The sequence below is a fragment of the Eretmochelys imbricata genome, chromosome 7, assembly GCF_965152235.1.
Source record: "Eretmochelys imbricata isolate rEreImb1 chromosome 7, rEreImb1.hap1, whole genome shotgun sequence".
In the NCBI taxonomy this organism is placed as follows: domain Eukaryota; kingdom Metazoa; phylum Chordata; order Testudines; family Cheloniidae; genus Eretmochelys; species Eretmochelys imbricata.
Genome location: NC_135578.1, coordinates 90,218,541 through 90,234,139, shown reverse-complemented (window position 1 = coordinate 90,234,139; position 15,599 = coordinate 90,218,541). Strand labels below are relative to the sequence as shown.

The window sequence follows — 15,599 nt, the reverse complement described above, 5'->3', positions numbered from 1 at the left end:
TTGATAGCCCTGGTAACTAAAACGAGGTAGGACGGAGCTACCCTTTAAAGTATAAGAATCTGTGCTTTGGACGTTCAAATAGGATATTGAAAAAATGTTTGAATAGATGTATAGTGGCACTTATATTGGCCAAAAATGAGAAACTTTTCTATGGCCAAAGCTCCAGATATTGTACAAATGATATCAGGACAGACCAACTTTCATATGCCTGCCAATGTGCAGCGACTGTTGTACAATCATACAAGCCAACTGCCTTCACATTTGCTTTCTCCCTTAGAAATTATATAAGAGCTCCCACTTCACATGTGTGGAGGGAGAGGAAGAAAAGTCAGGTCAGAGGCTTCAGGAAGGATTCTTCATCTGGTAGGATTAGGTGAGTAGGACAACTTTATGCTGGAGGTTCCAATAGGCTTTGGCACTTGGCTGAGTCATGTTGGGGACGCACAGACACTTGTTGCAGATGTCTGCTTGATGGACTCCATCTATTTAGGCCAGCCTAAAGTCTAAAACAGTAATATATATACACTTGGTGCTTTAAAAGGGTCCAATTTCACAAAGTTGAAAACAATTATGAGCCAAATCCATTGGGAGACAGAATTTAGGGAAAATATGGATGGTAATTGCTTAAATTTTTTTTACTAAATGGCCCCAAAGCCACACTGGTTAAAAAACCATCCTTACTTAGAGGGGAAGTGAAGGCATCTATCAAAAATCAATATATATATATATAAAATCTCTCTCTTCCTCCCCCTTCTCTCTGTATGTATGTGCGTGTGTGTGTGTGTGTGTGTATATATATATATAACATAAATAAAACCAATGAAAGAAGGGAGAAGTTGATAGCAAAAAATATAAATCAGAAGCTAGGAATTATAGAAAATTGATGAGGAAAGCAAAAGGACAGAAGGAAAAATCTGTGGCCAGCAGAGTTAAAAACAATAAGAAGGAAAGTTTAAACTATATTAGGAACAAAAGAAATCCTAACTATGATATTGGTCCATTTGTAGATGTAAATGGAAGAAATATAAATATTAACGAAGAAAAGGTAGAAGTGTTCTATAAATATTTCTGTTCTGTACTTGGGAAAAAGCCAGATGATGTAGTCCTATCATGTGATGATGAAATATTTTTAATTCCAAATGTAACTCAGGCGAATATTAGACAGCAGGTACTAAAGTTAGACATTTTAAAATCAGCAGCTCCTGATAACTGATATCCAAGAGTTTTAAAAGACAAGGCCAATGAGTTCTCTGTCCCATTAGTGTTTATTAGTTCCAGAAGACTAGAAGAAAGGTAATGTTGGAATGGCTAATACAGGACTCAATTAATAAAAGATTTCAAAGATGGTAATATAATTAATGCTAATCAACATAGTATTTATTTTCCATAAACCTATCAGACTAATGTTCTTTTCTCTTTTTTTTGGCCAGATTACAAATTTGGTTGATAAAGGTAACAGTGTTCATGTAATATACTCAGACTTTTGTAAAATATTTGACTTGATACCACATGAACTTTTGATTAAGAAACTAGATCAATACAAAATCAACATGGTACACATTAAATGGATTAAATACTGGCCACATGAGAGGTGTCAAAATTAATTTTGAGTGGGGAACTATGCTCAGGCAGGTTCTTGGTTTTATACTATTTAATATTTTTATCAATGACCTGGAACAAAACATAAAATCATTACTGATAAAGTTTGCAGATAATACAAAAACTGGGGGAGTGGTAAATAATAATGACGAAGGGTAACTCATAGAGTGTGATATGGATTGCTTGGGAAACTGGCTGAAAGCAGACAATATTCATTTTAATATGGCCAAAAGTAATGTCTTATATCTAGAAACAAAGAATGTAGACCATGTTTACAGGAAGAAATTACTCTGAAAAGAATTTGGGGCCATGGTGGATAATTAGCTAAACATGACCACCTAGAGTGAAGCTTTGGCAAAAGGGCTGATGTGATTTTTTGTATGTATATTACCTTTGTATTTGGCACTGGTGTGACAACTACCGGAATACTGTGTCCAGTTCTGGTGTCACAATTTAAGAAGGATGTTGTTAAGTTGGAGAGGATTCAGAAAAGAGCTCCAAGAATTATTAACAGATTGGAAGACGTGTTATACTGATAGAGTCAAGGAGCTCAATTTGTTTACATAAACAAAGAGAAGATTAAGATGATTTGATCACAGTCTATAAATAGCTATATGGGAAACAAAAATTTGATAATGGTCTCTTCAGCCTAACAGACAAGGATATAACAAGATCCAATGGCTGGAAGTTGGAGCTAGACAAATGCAGATTAGAAATAAGGCATACGTTTTTGAAATTAGAACAATTTACTAAGGGTTGTGGTGGATTATCCATCACTGAAAATTTTTAAATCAAGATTGCATTTTTTTCTAAAAGTCATGCAAAGGTTTGAACAGGAATTAATCCAGGGAAATCCTACAGACTGTGTTATACAGGTCAAACTAGAAGATCACAATTAGCCCCTTCTGGCTTTATAATCCATTAATCTTTCCCTAATCAACTAGTAGCCAGATTTCCAGCCTTTCCTTTAGGTCGCCAGTTCACCACTATGCTCATTCTAGACAGCTGGTCTCTGGCAAGCTTCCCCTCTTGTCACTTGTCTGTCTCCTAGCTCCACCCCATTCATGCAGTATCCGGCTTCCCTTACACCTCTGAATGACTGTCATCTTAGCACCTAGCTACCTTCATGATGGGAATCAGCATAGAACCCCTTCACGTGGCAATCTGTTCAGCCCACTTTCCAAGAATGTACTCCTTGACCAAATGATCCTTTTTTTTCCTGGCAAGCTGTTTCATTCACCTGTGTTAGTTTGTGCACGATTCTGGGACCGCAAAAAGCACAAGACCCTATACAGGTGCTCATTCAGCATATGCCATGAGCTAATTGGGAGTGCTATTTCTGCTGTGGACATCTCTATTTATGACCAATAAAATAATACATCCTCCACCAACCTTGTCTCTTTTCTGCAGATGCTTGCTCAGGCCTTGCTTGACTGCACTGTGTCCTTCAGCCTTTTGGGTTAATGGATGTCTGGAGGTGCTCTCACCCTGTAGTTAGGCAGTACTCCTGGCTGAGGGCTACTCCCAACTGTGCCTCAGGGACTATACTGGATCACTTTTGTAGCATGAACTCAACTATGAATATGTCTGTTCAGTCTTCCACTCACTTGTCTGAACATCATTGTGTTTCTGTTAGTGAGTCTTTCCCTCTTCCGGCTTGTGCTTCCTCCTGGCGCTCTAATGCCAAACTGTTGTAGGACCTGAATTTTACCCAGGTGTTTGCTGTGTTCTGGGAGCTTTGGCAGTAGCAGAAGCCCTTTGTTTGAGTCCCGGAGACAACTGCTAGGATGCTGAGAAGGTCGAAATCCAGCTATTCTGCCATGAGTACGTCCAGGCTGCTATTCAATCCTTTCATCATGCTATGAGTGCCTTGGAATGTGACATCATGGAAGTATATGTGGGGAACCTGGTGCAGATCCACCAGACTCTTACTGAGAAGGTGCCAGCTTCTGAGGTGCTTGCTGGAGGAGAAGGAGCAGGGAGCCCTGGTTTGGGCCTGTTTCACACATCTGTATAATATCAGTGCTTCCACATGTTTTTTATTTTGATTTGGAGAGAAAGACTGTGGACTGCCAGCAGACGCATTGTCTCTGGCAGCCTGATAGTTATGTGATGGCTGACTATGCAGAGATCCAGAAAGCAACTGTTTCCTTTTACAGTGTGCTGTACTTGCCTGAAGCTATGATGTGCTAGTGATAGAGAAGCCGTACCAAGGTTAACCCTGTCTGACTGGTGGGAAACAGTAGTGTCTGGATGCTTCTCTATCATTACAGAAACTCTCTGTTATGGTCCAGCAGTTCTGTACAGGCAAGACGTCAGGTATTGACAGGCTGTCCTCTGAATTTTTGAACATTTCTGGCATCTTATTGGTTCAGATTTTCTTCCTGATGGAATGCGTCCAAGAGAAGGAGCTGCTTCTTGTGACATCCTAGCACCCCCTTATTCACCACTGTCATATAATTATGATACCTTTTGTACAAAGTATGCTTTGTGAAGAATCATTCTAAAAGTCTTGATTTGCTAGACATTAATATCTCGTTGGATTGTATGTGCTATAGTATGTAAAGTTATGAAGTGTGGCTATGTATATACTCCTGAAACATGTTGTGAGGTTAAGAACACCCACAAGCAGCCTTTCAGTAAAAAGGCCAAACAATGTTAATGGCTTATTGAAGAAATACACAGAAGCACAAGGTTTACCCCAGGAACTGTGTACAATAGAAACTTCTTCAAGATAGCACTGCACAATGAGAACTGTTTGACACAGGTCACAGCAAAAGAGCTTTCCAGCAAGTTGGAAGAAGATATAAAAGGGGGAAGTGACATCATGACTGGACCTCACTCCTCACACTAGAGGACAACTAAAAACACCCGAGGAACAAAGACTGAACTGGGGGAAGTGCTGGTCCCAGGCTAAAGGAATTTCTAGCCTGTGTACGGAAACTCGGTGGACTGCTTGTATCATCAGCCAGGGTGGGATATTGCTAATTCAGACCCTATCTATCTAGTATTTTAGGCTTAGTTTGCATTTTTGTTAATTGGCTAAGTAATCTGCTTTGATTTGTTTGCTCTCACTTATGGTATTTTAAAATCTATCTTTCTGTAGATAATAAACCTTTTTTATATTTTACCTAAAACACTGTGTATTGTTTGAAGTACAAAGGGAAAAAATCTCAGCTCAGGAACAAGAGTTGGTGCACGTCCACTTTCCTTTGTAGAAGTGGTGGACTGCGTAATAAATTCATACTGGTCAGGTTTTTGACCAGGGCAGGATGGTACAGCTCTGGGGTCCTAGGCTGGGGAGCTGGGGGCATATTTTGGCTGCCGCCTCTCTATTATGGGTTCATGAGTGGCTGGCCAGAGCATTCATGAACACAGATGGGGTGGTCCCTGCTTTTGGATGTTGGTGTGAGTGCAAGCCTGGAGGACTTTGCAGCTTGTCACAGCATCATAGTGCAAGAGGGAACCCAGATTGGTGACACAGAGGGCTCAGTTCCAGGTGGCAGCCTGGGGGGGGAGGCATCACACCCCTCATCTGCTGCAGGGCAGTAATCACCCTGCAGCCCAAGGGGTCCTTTGTGACTTACTGAACTGGAGACCTATTTCTCTTTCACTATTCTGATTATAAGAGCCTAATCACAGCCTTTGAAAATCATCTGTAAAACTATCTGGACTGTTTGATACACCTTGTTCAAACATATTTTGTCCCTAACCTCTGTATTTTTGATCACTTGTTTTTAATTCCTGATGTACTGTGTCCAATTTTGAATACCACACTTTAGGAAAGATGTGGACAAATTGGACAGAGTCCAGAGGACAGCAACAAAAATGATAAAAGGTTTAGAAAACATGACCCCTTTGAGAAAAGGTTAAAAAAATTGGGCATATTTAGTCTTGAGAAAAGAAGATAACAGGCTTCACATATGCTAAGTAAGAGCTGTTAAAACATGGACAATGATTATTTGTTCTCCATCTCCACTGAAGGTGAGACAAAAAGTAATGGGCTTAATCTACAGCAAGGGAGATTTAGGTTAGCCATTAGGAAAAACTTTCTAACTGTAAGGGTAGTTAAGCTCTGGGTCAGGCTAACAAGGAAGGTTGTGGAATCCCCATAATTGGAGGTTAAGAACAGGTTTGACCTGTCAGAGATGGTTTAGATTTACTTGTTCCTGCCTCAAGACAGGGGGCTGGACTTGATGACTTCTTGAGGCCTCTTCCAGCCCTACATTTCTGTGATTCTATATTTTTACTTTCACAAACTTTTAAATCTGGATGTGGGATTTATTGCAGTGGACCAGGAGAGAGCTTTTGATAGACTTGACCGTGTCTATCTTTTTAAAACATTGGAAACATTTTGGATTGGGCCAATTACTTCATTTTTTTTTATTGTAATGTTTTAGTGTTTTAAAGATTTGGAATTGGACTTAATTTGCAAACTGGATACAATTAACTTAGGCTTGAATAGAGACTGGGAGTGGATGGGTCATTATACAAAGTAAAACTATTTCCCCATGTTTATTTCCCCCTCCCACCCCCCACTGTTCCTCACACGTTCTTGTCAACTGCTGGAAATGGCCCACCTTGATTATCACTACAAAAGGTTCCCCCCCCTCCCCGCCCCTGCTCTTCTGCTGGTAATAGCTCACCTTATGTAATCACTCTCCTTACAGTGTGTATGGTAACACCCATTGTTTCATGTTCTCTATGTATATAAATCTCCCCACTGTATTTTCCACAGTATGCATCCGATGAAGTGAGCTGTAGCTCACGAAAGCTTATGCTCAAATACATTTGATAGCCTCTAAGGTGCCACAAGTACTCCTTTTCTGTTTGCGGATACAGACTAACACGGCTGCTACTCTGAAACCTAAAGATTAATGGGGGGTCTTCGCTGCTACTTACCAGTACATAGACGTGCTCTTCAGGGGTTCCTTCTGTCTGGGATGTTATCTGCCCTGAGCCTGGAGTCATTCTTGCACCTCATAAGAAGCCCACTGACTGGCCTGCCTTTGCCCAGGGAGCCAGATGCTTTCCTGGTTTGTCTGTCAGCCTATATTGATGACATCTCAGATTTTATCATGTCTGAAGGTTATGTGCAGGCACTTTGCACCTGTCTGCAAGTATACGAACAGGCTTCCTTTGCTCGAATCAATTGGGCAAAGAACAATTTGATCTTATTGGGATCTTGGCAATAGGTAGTGGTTCCCAATTGCTGCCCTCACAATTCCAATAATGGGGGCACCTCTGGGATGAAAGTGTTTTTTTTATTTCTGATCTGAACAATATAGATATGGGAGACAGCTGTGGCGGGTACAAGGCCTCTTGCAGAAATGGTGCTGGCTCCTTACTGGACTTCCTTTTTGGGGATAGGCTTTGGTTGCCAACAACTTCATGACCTCAATGTTGTAGCACCTACTGCTGTATCTGGACCCTTTATCAGAACTCCTGGACTGGATTCAGAAGCACATCAACCATTTTTTGGAACGGTTACACCTGGTTTCACTCTGATTTGCTATTCTTGCTGGTAGATGAGAGAGATGGGGTCATTGACCTGGTCAGTAGGTTGTCAACGTTTTGCATTTGGTCTGTTCAGTGGCTTTCTTTTCCCTCTGTCATGCTGGGGAGATGGGCTTTGACTCTCATTTGTTCTGCTGGACATGGTTACTTAACCTCGATTTACCTACATTCTACAATGGCCTTTTCAACTCCTGGTGACTCCTGCAAAGTGCTCAGCCAACCAGGTATTTTACAGTCCATGGCTCTTGGACAATACACATTTTTTAACCCTCTTTTCCCCTCCAAGGCTATCTCCTCCAGGAACCTTCTTCTGCTTTTACCCAGGCTGGGTTGACCTGCTTGATTGCTCCTGGTTGGTTTAGTTGGAGTTGGCAGCAGCCATCACTATTTAGATTGGCGTCTGATCTGTGTGTTTTTTGGGTAAAAGCCTCTCTGATTTACAGTCTCAATAATCTGCTCAGTGTCTGCAGAGATTTTTTGCAGAGGGCACTCCTGCATTCCCTTCACAAGCTATTTTTCCTTCTGTGACCAGGATTTGGTTACAGCTGGGCAGGCTCTTGTCCTGAAAGTGTCTGACAGATGCTTCTTTTCCACTTATGAATAGGGCCCTTCCAAATTCACGGCCATGAAAAATGCCTCTCGCAACATGAAATCTGATCTCCCCTGTGAAATCTGGTGCCCAGGTGAGGGCTCCTTCCCTGTGCAAGACTCCAGCTGCTAGTCCGAGCAGGGGATGTGGAGGGACAAGACTTCCTCTTCCCCTACAGGGGCCGCTCCCAGGGCAGATCAGACCCACCTCCGGGAACCTCCCCGGGCTGCAGAGCTCAAGTTGTCACTTCCCCACATGGAGAGGCTACAGTTCAACCTGTCACACACAGCCACACACACACACAAACAAACCCCACACAGAGAGGCTGTGGCTTGAGCTGACACATACACACCCCTGAGTGGAAAGGCTGCGGCTCCTGCTATCAGAATCCAAAGCTGCTGGGAAAACCAGACATATAGTAACCCCCTCCCCATATCATGTGATCCTCACTTCTGCTGGCTGTTGCACTGGCTTTAGAGAGCCAGCTGGACAGCTCGGAAGGCGGAACCTCTGCGAGCAGCAGGGCAGAAGTAAGGGCGGCAATCCCATGACCCCACTACAATAGCCTTGCGACCCCCCGCACTCATGGTTACAACTCTACTGTGAAATTTCAGATGTAAACATCTAAAAAGGTGAAATTGACTAATTTAAAACCCCCTGGCTGTGAAATTGACCAAAATGGACCATGAAGTTGGTAGGGTCCTACTTAAGAACAAGAAGCAGCTCTATGGTTTCTGAGTCAAGATGCAGCATTATGCTTCCCAATCTGATCTCCCTGACACTTCCTGGAGGATACATTTGTCCCTGGCCTGGAGGATGGTTTGCAAGTCTCATCTCCCTAAGCACTTGGGTAACTTGAGCAGTGGTGAGTCTTGCTTCTTGGCGCTATTTAGCGATCACTTTGTGAGCCACAACACCTGAGGAGTGTAGGCTGCACCTCTTTTGTTTAGCCTCAGCTATGGCCTTTCATTTTTCCTTCCATTGTCCCTGTTTGATTCCTCTTTTTGATTTTTTGCAGCAGCTTTTCAACGGTTTTTGCAGGTCCCTGTTAATTTTGGGAGTGAGATACAGCGCTCGCACATGGCCTGTTTTCTGCCTGGGCAATTTTTTTACTGAGTCAGGCCAAACTGGCCTTTTTGACGGCAGGGGCAGCGGAGTGTGATGCGTTGGTGCTGTTCTGTGGACTGACTGCCCCGGGCCTACATCTTTTATAACTTCTAGTCTGGCCGCCTTGTGGTTGATAGGTGCGTTCGCAGTGTATTGAGTGAACTTGGCGGGGGTGGCGCCTGGGCTGTGTTTATCTTTAGTTACAGCTCGTTACGTTTACACTGCAATACATGCTATCAAATAACACTTTGTATATGTTTTATATGCGTCCTTCTAGTGTTCACACGTCACATTTCTCTCAGGCTCACAGAGACATGAAGGCGCAGGCACCCTCCCCAGCTCGCTCGTTCTCCAGTCTCCGCCTCGTCCAGGGCTCCCGTGTGTGCGAGGCCTGGCTGCCGGCGGTGTGGGCGGCTCTCCAGGAGCGGCCGTGGGGGTCCCGCTGGCGCGGGCGGGGCGCTGCCGGGTCCCCCCCGGGGGGGCGCGGAGCCCGCCAGACCAGCGGATGATGGCAGCTGCGCAGGACGACACGGGCCCATCACGTGGGTGAGCCCTCCCCGCCCCTCGCCGAACGGGACCTACGGGCCTCTGCCGCCGCCGCCCAGGGGACTTCGCCAGTGGCCGTGCCGTGCGCCACAGCTCGGAGGGTCCTGCAGCCGCCCAGAGCCTCGGCGACCCGTCCCCAGCACCCCGACGCCCACCCGCGCTGGGCTTCCGCTGCAGGAGGCGGCCCGGCCCGGCCCGCAGCCCGGTGAGTGCCAGGGGCCACCCGGCCTGATCCTGCCCAGGGCCCCGTGCCCGGAGGCAGCCCCCGTCCCTGGGACCCGGCTGCGCCCTCGAGAGCCCGCAACAGCGAGCGTTGGGGACGCGCGCGCCTGTGTGTGTGTGTGTGTGTGTATGTGTGTGTGTGTGGCAGCGAGCCGGGGCTGGTGTGGGCAGCGAGCTGAGTCAGGGGGCTGGTGGTTAGTGAGCTGGGGAGGGGGTAGTTGGCGAGCCGGGATTGTGGAGGGATGGTTGTGGTGCGAGGGGATTACCGCCTTGGGTTGGGTGAGGGGTTAGTGTCCAGGACGGAAGGTGAGGTTAGGGTGTTGGGAGGGTTTTTGGGCCAGGGAGGCTGGTTTGTTAGGGTGGGGAGGGTGTCAGTGTTGCAGGACAGGGTGGGGACATGTCAGAGTGTGTGTGTGCCGGGAAGGAATGGGGTTGCTGTCTGGATTACAGTGTTGTGATGTGGCAGTGTCTGGGAGGCTGGAGGTTTCGTGTGCCAGATCAGAAGGTAGCTGATGAGAGGTGCTGGCAGAGGTTAGTGAACTAGGGAAGACCTAGTTGGGATTGGGGCATAGAGCCAGAGTGGAGAGGCAGCTGCTGAGGGAAAGGGTTAGTGTGCTGGGCACACAGGTGATGGATGAAGGGGTTTAGAGTGCCAAGGTGAGGGTTGCTGCTGGAGTTGGGAGGGGTGTGTGTGTATGTATGTATGTATGTGGTGAGAGAGAGAGTAATGAATGTGGCCCTGTTGGTTTTAAATGCTGTAGTGTCTGGAACCTCAAATTGCAACAAGGGGGCATATAAAAGGATGATCTTGTCACTAACCTTTCTACAGTCAAAAGGTAGTTTTAGGATTTTATGGACATTATCTTCAGTGATGAAAGTGGCCCAGCGATGTCTTTTGAGTTACAACCTGGGGCAGATAAGCAGCTGCAGTCACAAGTTCTGAATTCTTGAGGGAGGGAGTGATGGAGAATGGCGTCTCTTAAGGCCAAAGCTGTTGGTTACATCTCTGCTTTAACCGGGAGCAGTGAAATGGGAATAGTCAACCTAGATCTTTGTGGGATGAAATTCCAGGCTGAGCTGGGAATTCAGCAATAGGTACGAAATTCTCTTTTGTGAATGCTTGCAGGCTTTCTGCTCCCCACAAGGCCCAGAGCTATGAGAAGTGAAGGAGGCACAGTAATGAATGGATTCCTCCCTGGCTCTTGCACACAGCTGCTTAGGTAGATTGATTTTGTTTCTTGGTGGTTATTGGAGGCGCAGTTCCAGGGAGGCTCCCCTTTTGTGTAAGGGAGGCCTGGACTGAAGAATCCTGGTGTTGCTTCCTCTGACTCAGCAGTCCTAGCTCAAAGACTCATGGATTGTAGCCCAACCATCCAAGAACTCCCCAGGAAGGGTGATCTGTTTACAGTAGCGCTTCTAAGGCCTATACTGGCGTCAAACTATAAGGACCTCATCTGAATTCCCATCTTCTATACACAAAAAAAGGCTAATTTTTGTTTTCTTATGTGACTGTAGAGGCCTGTACTGAAGAGCCCTGGTGTTGCTTCCACTGAGTCAGCAGTCCTAGCTCAAGACCCATTGATTTGTGGCGAGGTGGGGGGTGTTACAGGGCTGGGGATGGTTAATGTGCTTTGTGGTAGTGTGCTGGGGTGGATGAGGGCTTAGTGAGGGGTGTGTTACTCGGCCACAGGTATGGGTTAGTATTACTGTTCCCTCTAAACTGTGCGCGTGTGCGCATGCATACAGATCCTAACCCCCCCCCCCGCACACAGTGAAACACCGTGCGCACAAAAATTTGCACAGAAGCACTATAATTTGCACAGAATAAATTTTTTGTGCACACGGCCTGTCAAAAATTTGCACAGAAGAATTTTTTTGTGCACACGGCCTGTCAAAAATTAGAGGGAACTTGGTTAGTATGCCTGGAAACTTCAGGTTTCCAGTTTCTGTTGTCAGGAGAAGTGTATGGAAACACAGACACCCCCCACCCCCCAAAGTTTTAATATTGACTCAAATATTCTACCTTATTGGATTTTAAAATTATAAATGGAAGTATGGTTCTGAAATTACAGGGCTTTCTGGTGTGCACAGTTTATAAATAAGGAAAACAACTATATAACCATTGTAAAGGATGACAGGCGTATACTTTCTTTTTTGTGGAAAGGGATAGTCTCCACTCAAATTTGGATTCGGATGTGACTTTTGTAAAACAATACTTACTTCTCTATTGCTCTTAGAGCTTTTGTCATGACTTCCTGGAATCTAGATTGAAAAATAGATTTTTCAAACAAATAAACACTGCCTTGTAGGGTTCATAATCCCAGCATTGAGCTAAGCCTGGATCCTGCATTGACTGTAGTAGATGTTGGGAACTCTCAGCACCTTGCAGGATCAGACCCAATTGTATTAGAAGCTGAAAGTGAAACTGACCTGTCTATATGTCTGGGCAGAAAGATATTCAAAAAGTGTACAAAAATCTTGTAATTCTGAGGTGGTGGTATAGCAAATAAAGACATTTAAAAATAGTATGAAACTGACATTATGTCCCTTAAAGTTTTTGGGTATTGCTTATAAAACTAGTGACCTAAGAGAAGAAATACCACCCAGAAAGACAGAACTAACCCAGAATACCACCCAGAAATTTGTCACTGGGACCTGTGTACACCTCCCAATTAGCCCATAAAACTTTGCTTGCTGAATGAAGGGCCAAGTTTTGCTTATTTTTTCGGTAGTGTCTTTGTGACTTATTTATATTATAGGAGCTTCTAGAGGAACCAATCAAGATGGAAGCCTGCAGTTTGCTTGGTGTTGTCATCATCATCATGTTCCTATTACACCTTTGGTGTTTAGGGCAGTGATAAAGCTCCTCCACTCCTGTCTCTTTCTGACAAGTCTTTCAATGGTTCCCCAGCTGCGCCCTAGGTTTTTCAGCTTGGCTTCCACAGCTCTTTGCCATGTTGTTTTCGGGTGGCCTCATTTTAGCTTGCCTTTAGGTGTCCATCTTATTGCTACTCTGGTGATGTAATCAGTTTCCATCAGAAGCACGTGACCGACCCAACGCCTCCTGGCAATGATGGTGCTCAGATCCTCTTGGCTGCACTGTGTCAATAGATCTTGGTTTGAGATTGTTCGGTGTGAAAAGATACGGAGGATTTTTCTGAGGCAGGTTGTATGGAATGAAGACAGTTTGGACATGTCATACTTCCTCATTCCCCAGCATTCTGCACTATAAAGTAGTTTAAAAGCAGGGTGGATTTGATTTAAATCACTAGTCAGGAATTTAATCATGAATTTCTACATAAAAGTGCATTCTTGTTGGTTGTTATAACCTTAATAATAACAGGTTTCAGAGTAACAGCCGTGTTAATCTGTATTCGCAAAAAGAAAGGGAGTACTTGTGGCACCTTAGAGACTAACCAATTTATTTGAGCATAAGCTTTCGTGAGCTACAGCTCACTTCAGCTGTAGCTCACGAAAGCTTATGCTCAAATAAATTGGTTAGTCTCTAAGGTGCCACAAGTACTCCATAACCTTAATATTTATTCTTCACAACTCAGAGAGAGATGTAGGTTTCATTTTTAGAAGGTACACACTATACATTTTTAAAGTGATTTATTTTGAAAACTTTTCAGATTAGTTTTACAGCTATATCAGAAAATGAATGTTTGTTTGGTTATTTCATTTACCAAAGGTAATTGAAGCAGATATTTATGAAGTCATTGGGAGGTGAACTATCTCCAGTTCAACAGGTTTATCATTAATATTTGGAGGATTTTCTTGACATGCTGTATTAGGAGGAGAACATCACCAGACAGACATTTAAATAGTTTTATTTAACTAAAACAACAACGTTATGTATTCTCGATTTTTTTCTTCAACAGCAAACATACAATATTTTCACAAAACAAGCATATGAATTTTTGAATTTAGTTAAACATTCAAGTTTTTTAAAATCTAAAAACTAAAATAATTAAATGAAATATTAAAAAAAAACCCCACAAAAATTAAATCGACTGTGTCAGTCAGGTCAACATGAGAAACGTAAAATATTGGCTTCTGCAACTAACTCAGTCGTCTTCACCTTCATTTTCCTGTTTGTTCATAATCTGGAAAAGAAAAACAAGCTTTCCTGCTTTTTCAGGTCCCAAACGATTTCTCAATTTGGAATGAATTAGTCCAAAGGAAGAAAATATTCTTTCTATACTGGCAGAAGAAGCTACTGCTGTTAAAAGTGAGATTATCACTTCAACGGTCTCTGAATCCAAGTGCTTAAGAGACTTTCGCCAGTTCACTGGTGTGACTTTCTTTAAAACATCATCAGCAAATGTATATTTCTTGAATGGTTCATTCTTAACTCTGAAGTTTATTATCGTTGGCATTATGGAGGGATGATTGCTGGATGTCCATGTCATACCCAACTCCTCTTCTCCAACAGTTAAGGTTTGACCCTGATACTGAGTATTGAGAATACTTGCCAGAATATGAGCTGGAGATAGTGCTTATCCCATTCGTTATTTTTAATGCTTGTAATTTAACTCTCATTACATATTTCTCTTTTTAAGATCTCACTCATTTCATTCCAAATTTCAACAGCATCAGCAATAAAACAGCTATTTCCCTGCATTTTGTTCAAGGCTACAGAAATCGGCTTCAGGCTACTCGGCATGCGTTCAACATTTGTCTTAAGCCCAAGCTTGAGAACTTTGGCTGTGATAGTGCCATCTATTTTTTCACAATTTTGTTCACAAACTGTCATCAGATTAGGCCAGTTCTTGCTATAGTGCTCAAAACAGATGTGAGTTGATCGCACGTCTTGTGGGAGAGTTAGCTTGGTTCCTCCCACTTTTTTCAGAGCAGCTGCTGCAAAGTGGTTGTTACGGAAGTATTTTGAAATTTCAGCTATATTATCCTAATGAAAACTATCTTTAGATAGGTTTTTTTTCTCAAAAAGCATTTTATCATTGATTTTTATCAACCCTGGCTGAAAGTATGCAGCTCTGATAGATCTTGAGTTGGGTTTTGGTGTTGTATTTTGATGGTTTCCAGACTGTATTTAAGCTCCTGAAGGTTTTCCTGGCTTCATTGATTTTTATTCCGGATGTCCTGGCTCATTCCACCGTCCTGGCTGATGGTGCTGCCCAAGTATGTGAATGTTTCTACATTGGTGAGAACATAATCCTCTATCCGTACTGGTGATGCTGAGACAGTATTAAAGGTCATGATATCTTTCTTATTGAGATTGATTTTTCAGTCCAATTTGCTGCTGAATGTAGGTGTTGTCATACATAGTAATAGACAGTCCCTGCCTCAAGGAGTTTACAATCTAAATGAACAAGACAAGTAAGGAATGGGAGAAAAGAAGTGGTACTGTCACGGTTTTGTTTGATGGAGAACTGCCATGCTGGTGAGTTACATAGGGATTGTGACTTGCACAGGATAACTTTCCAGATCTGGAAATTTGACCTACACATTCTGAGTTCCACTGCAGTGCTTTAACCCTAAGACCATCCTTTCTCTCAGATTGACTGGCATCAATATATCAGCCTGCATCAACAGAGTTCATAGAAGTTGCATCAAATCTGTTGAGGATTTTGAGTCCTGAGTAGGTGAAAATGATGATTGTTAGTTTTCTTTATAATAATTTGAAAGTAACAAAAAAAGGAAGTGATCCTTCACAATTCAAGTCAGTCAGAGTTTTGCCATTGATCTCCGTAGAATTGGATCCCGTGTTTAGGGTTGCCAACTTTCCAGTTTCTCAAAACTGTATGCTACAAAACTGCCCCTGCTCCCAGCCAAAGGCTCAACTTACTATAAAGAGAAGAGGGAGGTTGAAGGGGACTGGTGTCTCTCCTCCTTCGTCCATCAGCAGCTCTGAGGCAAAGAGTTTGCAGGGAGCGATGGGGGCAGGAAGTGGGGGGAGGGGGAGGAGCTTCCTGCAGCTGGGGAGGTTTCCGGAGGTGGGTCTGACCCGTCCCTGAGAGCAGCCCGTGCAGGGGAAGAGGAAGTGTCCCTCCCCAGG

The 15,599-nt window shown here is 43.7% G+C and overlaps 1 protein-coding gene across 15 annotated transcripts in view; it reads left to right on the top strand.

Moving 5' to 3' along the window:
- The first annotated feature begins 9,135 nt into the window (after positions 1-9,135).
- The window catches only part of SGMS1 (sphingomyelin synthase 1), a 204,175-nt gene continuing 197,711 nt past the window's right edge, over positions 9,136-15,599 (top strand). For all 15 annotated transcript variants that reach the window (XM_077822310.1, XM_077822307.1, XM_077822309.1 and 12 more), the window contains exon 1: positions 9,136-9,563. The gene's annotated coding sequence lies outside the window, so the exon portion shown is untranslated. The remainder of the gene's footprint in view (positions 9,564-15,599) is intronic.